Source organism: Diabrotica undecimpunctata, chromosome 9 (assembly GCF_040954645.1).
Source record: "Diabrotica undecimpunctata isolate CICGRU chromosome 9, icDiaUnde3, whole genome shotgun sequence".
Classification (NCBI taxonomy): domain Eukaryota; kingdom Metazoa; phylum Arthropoda; class Insecta; order Coleoptera; family Chrysomelidae; genus Diabrotica; species Diabrotica undecimpunctata.
In genome coordinates this window covers 41,936,953-41,944,502 of record NC_092811.1, presented here as the reverse complement: position 1 = coordinate 41,944,502, position 7,550 = coordinate 41,936,953, and positions in this window count along the sequence as shown.

Genomic DNA, 7,550 nt, shown 5'->3' with positions numbered 1-7,550 from the left:
CGATTTATGAGCTGACAGTGACTAATTTAAGAAGACATCTTGAAGACAGAGAATTAGCTTCTACCGGAAAAAAGGCTGAGTTAGTCCAACGACTAAAGAACGCTTTACTAGAAGAAGGACTAGATCCAGAGACCTATATATTTGAAGATGCTGTCCTCTCGTCGATTTCGAAAGTTTCCGGCGACATCGCATCATTGGAGAACAAAGTTTCTGGCGATATTTCGAAAGTTTCTGGTGGCATCGCATCATTAGAGAACAAAGTTTCTGACGATATTTCGAAAGTTTCTTCTGATGTAGCCAAAGTTTCTGGTGATGTAGCCAAAGTTTCCGGCGACATCGCTTCGTTGGAAGACAAAGTTTCTAACGGGATTTCTTCGCTGGAAAGCAAAGTCTCTGCTAACATCTCTTCGGAAATCTCTAAAGTCACTTCTGAGATGTCTGCCCTCGACGATAGAATATCTTCGTTAAAAAATCAAGTTGCTGCCGATATGTTGGCCTTCGAAGAAAAGATGAAAGAAATGGAAAGGAAGATGGAGGAAACAGGGACAGCAGAGAGAGGTAACAATCCGATTACAGTGGAGATAAAAGAAGACGAGACGAAATGTAAGTTGGAGACACGGCCGAAATTTGAAGGAAGTGGAGGTTCTATTCATGTTAAAGTCCCAACTTTCGATGGAAAATCGTCATGGAACAACTACATGAAACAGTTCGAATCAGCCGCAAGAGCAAATGGATGGTCTGAAAAAGAAAAGGCGGTAAACCTGACTATCGCTCTTCGAGGAGATGCCTTAGATGTGCTTCAGACCATAGCCGTAGAGGAGACCGATGATTTCGAACAACTGAAGAAGAGGTTAAATATGCGATATGGCCACGAACATTTGGAGCATGTATATCAGTCGCAGCTTAAAAATCGTAGACAGAAGAAAGATGAGGCTCTTCAAGAATATGAGGTAGATATTGCCAGATTAGTACGATATGCTTATCCAACAGCTCCCGAAGACATGATGGAAAAATTGGCCGTTCAAACGTTTATTGATGGTCTTCGTGATCATGAAATGCAGAGAACACTACGATTAGCTCGTCACAAGACGCTGGTTGATGTCTTATCCGCCGCCCTCGAATACGAGTCAGCTACGCGGGCCTCTTTCGGGTACAGTAAAGTTAGGACTGTAAAAGAGGAAGGAGATGAAGATAAACTTGACCAGCTCGTTAAAATGATAAAAAGCATGACATACAAGAAAACGAAGACCATCAGATGCTGGAATTGTGGCGAAATAGGACACGTACGAAGCTCCTGTAAGCACCCTAGGTACGACGCAAATCAAAAAACTCACCATCAGGAAAACTAGAACGGGTCAGCCTTAGGGGGGCAGCCTCGACCCAGAACTTTTCCAAAGACCCTCTCATACTAATAGCTTCTTTGAAATGTCGTGAAGATAGTGTATATGTAGATGGAGAAATAAATGGTAAAAGACATACGTTGTTGGTGGATACCGGAGCGACCAGAACCATTATACGTCCAACAGTTATAAACAGCCGTAAGAAACTGTTACCAACGAGGTTGCGACTTCGGACCGCTACAGGTGAAAATGCCAACATTCATGGAGAAATCCAGGTACAATTGGGAATTGGAGCAGAAAAGTTTGTCCATACTGTTATAGTTGCTGACATCGAAGAGGATGTTATATTAGGAATGGACGTAATGAATATTGGATTCCAATTGGATTTTAAGAATAAAGTAATCAAAGTTGGCAGCGAGGAGGTATTTCTCCATCCACATAATGACAACACTGTGCAAGCAGCCATTACAGAAGATACAGTCGTGCCTGCGAGAAGCGAAACGATCATAGTAGCGCGGCTACAGGGATTTGTGGACGAAGGGAGACCTGTTATGATGGAGCCTTGGAACCACGATGAGGAGGTTGGCCGTGGAATCATAATTGGAAAGGAATTGGTGACTTCGGCTAAGGAAATTCCTGTGAGACTTATCAATGTCAACGACTACCCAGTGACCATAAAGAAAGAGACAAAAGTAGGGACTTGTGTACCTGTGACATCCATAATCCGTCAGGCGACAACATCTGATAATTCCAACGACAAATTCGACCAAATGGTTGCAGTTGCAGGACAGTCTCTAAATCAGATGGAGAAAAGGAAATTAAGGGAATTTCTTCGGCAGTATCGTGATATTTTCGTACCGAAAGGAGGAAAGACGGGAAGAACTACGGTTGTTAAGCATAAAATTGATACTGGTAATGCTAAGCCAATTCGTCAAACAGCTCGACGATTACCACAGGCGAAAAGAGAGGAAGCTGAAACGATTGTTCAGGAAATGAAGAAAGACGGGGTGATAGAACCTTCTACGAGCCCATGGGTCTCTCCGGTGGTCCTGGTTAAGAAGAAAGACGGAACGACGAGGTTCTGTGTGGATTACCGTTTGCTGAACAACGTTACCAAGAAAGATAGTTATCCTCTACCTCGGATCGATGACACATTGGACACATTGGCTGGAAGTAAATTATTTTCTACTTTAGATTTGAAGTCTGGATACTGGCAGGTAGAAATGGACCCAGTCGATAAAGAAAAGACAGCCTTCACCACAGGATCTGGATTGTGGCAATTCAACGTTATGCCATTTGGACTTTGTAATGCTCCTGCGACATTTGAGAGGCTTATGGAAAATGTGTTGAGAGGGTTATCTTGGAAAACATGCCTGGTTTATTTAGATGACATAATCGTCTTGGGGGAGACATTCGAAGATCATTTGAGGAATTTAGAAAACGTTTTTAATCGACTTAAAGCTGCCCAATTGATGCTAAACCCCAAGAAGTGCCAGCTATTTCAAGGTAAAGTCAATTATCTGGGTCATATAGTCAGTAAAGAAGGAGTGGCCGTGGATAAGGGAAAAATCGATTCCATTAAGGAATGGCCAAAACCAACTGACAAACATCAAGTGAGAAGTTTTCTTGGACTATGTACCTACTACCGGAGGTTTATTAAGAAGTTTGCAGATATCGCTAAGCCATTAACGCGACTTACAGAGGAAGCAAGAGAATACCGCTGGGATATAGACTGCCAAAATGCCTTTGAAACGTTGAAAAAGCATTTAATAACAGCACCAATTTTGGGGTATCCACTGCCAGAAGGAGAGTTCATCTTAGATACGGATGCAAGTAATGTGGGAATTGGAGGAGTGCTGTCTCAGATTCAAGGAGGACAGGAACGAGTCCTCGGATATTTTAGTAAAGTTCTTTCAAAACCTGAGCGGAATTATTGCGTCACGAGAAGAGAACTTCTAGCAGTAGTTAAATCAGTAGAGCACTTCTATCAATACATCTATGGCAGAAAGTTTCTAATCCGAACCGACCATGCCGCCCTTAAGTGGTTGATGCAGTTTAAGAATCCAGAGGGTCAGATAGCCAGGTGGATCGAACGACTCCAAGAATACGATTTTAAGATTGAGCACCGAGCCGGAGTTAGCCACAGAAACGCTGATTCTCTTTCCAGAAGGCCATGCCCAGCAGAGTGTTCCCACTGCAACAAAACGGAATCCAAGGAAGCAGCAGTGCTAAGAACGACGATTGTCAACGACGACTGGACGCCTACTAAGATAAGGGAAGAACAAGAGAGAGATCCAGTTATACAGAAAATCCGAAAATGGAAAGAGGAAAACCGTCGACCACCTTGGCAGGAAATATCAAACCTATGCTCAGTAGTTAAGACGTATTGGGCCCAGTGGGACTCATTTATCATCGAAGATGCCTTCTCAAACGAGTCCTGGAAAATGATGACGGTTCAGAGAAGAGAAGACAGTTGGTGATCCCAAAGAGCAGAATAGCCGAAGTACTTCGTCAGTTACACGACAGTCCATCGGGAGGGCATTTTGGTGTAAGGAAAATCCTTCAGCGAATTCGGGAACGGTTTTATTGGATGAACAGTTCCGACGATGTAAAAGACTGGTGTAAGAAATGTACTATTTGTGCCACGAGTAACGGGCCTTACCGAAAAAGGAGAGCTCCTATGAGACAATATAATGTTGGAAGCCCGTTTGAAAGAATAGCTTTGGACATCGCTGGGCCATTTCCAGAAAGTGAAAATGGAGGCAAGTACATGCTGGTAATAATGGATTACTTTACTAAGTGGGTCGAGATTTACGCACTTCCCGACCAGAAGGCCGCCACCGTTGCAGATAAGTTGATCCAAGAATATATCAGCCGATTTGGAGTGACTTTGGAGATACATAGTGACCAAGGCAGGAACTTCGAAAGCGATCTATTCCAAGGAATATGTGATAGACTAGGCATGAAGAAAACAAGAACTACAGCATATCATCCGCAATCTGATGGTATGGTAGAACGGATGAATAGGACAGTTGGCAAATAATTGACAAAGATGGTGTCCGATCATCAGCGAGACTGGGACCAATACCTTCCGTTCTTCACAATGGCCTACAGATCTGCTGTTAACGAATCAACAGGCCAGACACCAGCCAAATTCCTATTCGGACGCGAAATGCGACTACCTTGTGATCTAGAGTTTGGGTGTCGACCTGGAGAAGATGTAGCAGGTGAGGATTATGTGATCGAATTACGAAGAAGAATGGACGATGTACATGAGTTGGTCCGTTCCCACCTTCAGATCGCTAGCGACCGAATGAAGAAACGGTACGATACACAAGCCGAAAAGGGTTGCTTTAAGAAGAACGACAAAGTATGGCTGTATAATCCCAAGAAGCGAAAAGGTTGTTCTCCCAAATTGCAGCAGTTTTGGGAAGGTCCATACCTCATCATGGAGAAGATCAACGATGTCATCTACCGAATAAGCAATATTCCGAGGGGAAAGCCGATGATAGTACACCATAACCGGCTGGCGTCTTTCGAAGGTGACCACGACGTAGATGAAGAAGTGGAAGTAAACCAAGTACAAGATGTGTCTGACCTCACGTTTGAGGAATTCATGGGTGCCTATGGAGGTACCGGTAAAGCGAGACATGGTGTTACCACTGAAGAAAAGCAAGATCTACTCGCGCTCCCCGATGACTACTCGCTGGCCCTTACCATCCCGGCCAGTATCAAAGACGCACCAGGGTTGGCATCCGTCTTTCGAAGGAAGTTTGGTCGAGTTGCAGAACTTCAATGCCAAGTGCCAGCTCCCGGTAAAACCTTGAAACTCCAAGATGCATCACGTTACCTTTTCTACCTGGTAACAAAAGACACTGCCCGTGACCAACCTACCTACCGAGATGTATGGGAAGCCTTACTTCAATTGAGAGAGCACGTACTGGAGTCCGACGTGCAAAAGTTAGCCATGCCAAAGTTGGAGTGCCGCCAATTAGATTGGAGGGTTATCCGAAATATGGTGGAAGAGATCTTTAAAGACACCGAAGTCCAGGTGTTAGTCTGTTGCAATCCGCATAGTTACTGGTGCGGAGAGAAAACCGTCCCTTGTCATTTTTATACAACTGGAAGTTGTAAAAGAGGGTCCAGTTGCCGATACCAGCATACCGTTCCAGTTCTAGTCCCAACAAGGTTCCAGGAGGAACCATCTTTTGAGAGGGGGGCAATGTTACGTAAAAATATGAGTCATAGTTTTAACCTTTAAAACATGTTTTTATTCACTAATAATTCTGTTTTATTGTAGAAATTTTGGCGAAGGATCGATATTCAAATTATGGTGAATCATCCAACTAGATGCTTCTCGATTTTTCGATGCAAGACAATGCGATCTTTCGATGCTGTTCTAGTATATCAGGATTTCGTATATAAATACAACATTTTTATATGGAGGGGCAGTTAATTCTCAAGACCCGCGCTCGCGAATTTGTTACGTACGGATATAATAAATTATTGTCAGATAAATTAATATAAATAAAGAAATAAATTAAATCCGTAAGTGTTATAAATATTGAACCTTTTAATAAATTCACAACAGTATATAATTAAATAGTTGTCGATGTGTAACTCAAAGTGTAATTTTAAGTAAATAAAATACAAAATTCAAGAAAATAAGTTTAATTTATTAAACAATTATTGTTTATTTATATAAAACACAACTAATAACTTCTACTTCTATACATTTATTTTCCAACTGCCAATGGAGGGCACTGATTGGGCAGAACACAGTTGCCCTTGATATCTTTTAAATAGCCTGGATTACATCTACATTGAAATTGACACAAATCTGGACAGACTATACCGAACAGACATATCGGTTTTCGGTTGCTGCAACTTGGATCTGGGCAACAAGGTTTGCATCCTGGTGTGGAGTTGGGAGGGCATAAAGGAATCCCTGAAATAAAAAATATAAAGCAGAATTAAAAAGAGGCACAGTATTTCAAATCTGAAAACTCAAAAAACGTATTTGGATTTGGGTTCCATATAGGCGTTGATATATATATATATATATATATATATATATATATATATATATATATATATATATATATATATATATATATATATATATATATATCGGCAATTATTCTGGCAACAATAGTTTTATTTATTGCTGTCCTGAATAGACACACAATGGATCTTGCTAACCAGGCTCCTAACTGTCTTACTAATAAAACACTCGTATTCTAAGGTTATTCCGTATTTATATCTAGAATAGTTGTCCTAAGTATAAGGTAAATATAATACTAAAATAATTTGTTACAAATAAACTCGGTATATGTTAGTTATAAGTATTCCCACTTTATTCCGAAATAATAGTTTGGCAATGTCGCAATCTTTTGCACAAATACATAGAACAACGGCATATTGAGTGAAATATGTCAATTTTGATTTTTCTTTGAAACTGACAACTGACACCAAATATATCTTTTTCTTTATTTGTTATCTTATATGTTGAGTTTGAGTATTTTAAAATTGCAAAAAAGTTGCAAAAAATTGCAAAAATTGCCAGTGTATTTTGAAAATGGATTTATTCTTTCTTTGAAAGTTTTTCTTTTTCGTATATTTTCCATCATGTTAATTAAATTATCAACTTCCTCGATAGCCGCAACACCTCTTAAACACATTTTTTTATTATATAGCTACTCACAAAACGATACAAAAAATAATATATTCTTGTCACTGATGACTTAGACATTCATAAAATAGGTTATACCACGGTTATACTAGACTTAAACAAGGGTGTGGGTCGGTATAATCTTGGAATAAATTCTTATACCAAGTATAACCTGTATCTAAGTTATTCAATGTTTATTGTTAGTGATTTTGCCTATACCTTATTTATTCTGAGTATAAGTTTTACACTTGATTTATTAGTTATGCTGTAAGTCTTTAGCCAGAATATTTGTATTATGCCAATATTGGTCTTAACGTGAACTTTTCCTTGCATAACGTATTTTTATTGCTTATTAGGTAGTGTACATTATTTCTCTTCCTTTATTAAGTTTTGAGTACTCTTATTTCTAATATTTTTCAATCCGTAAAATTTTAAGAATCTTATTTTTCTATACGTTTATATCGTGTGTGGCTGCGTTTGTGTGAGAAATTGGTACTGGTACTGAATATTGATGAATCTTGGAAACTATAACGGATTAA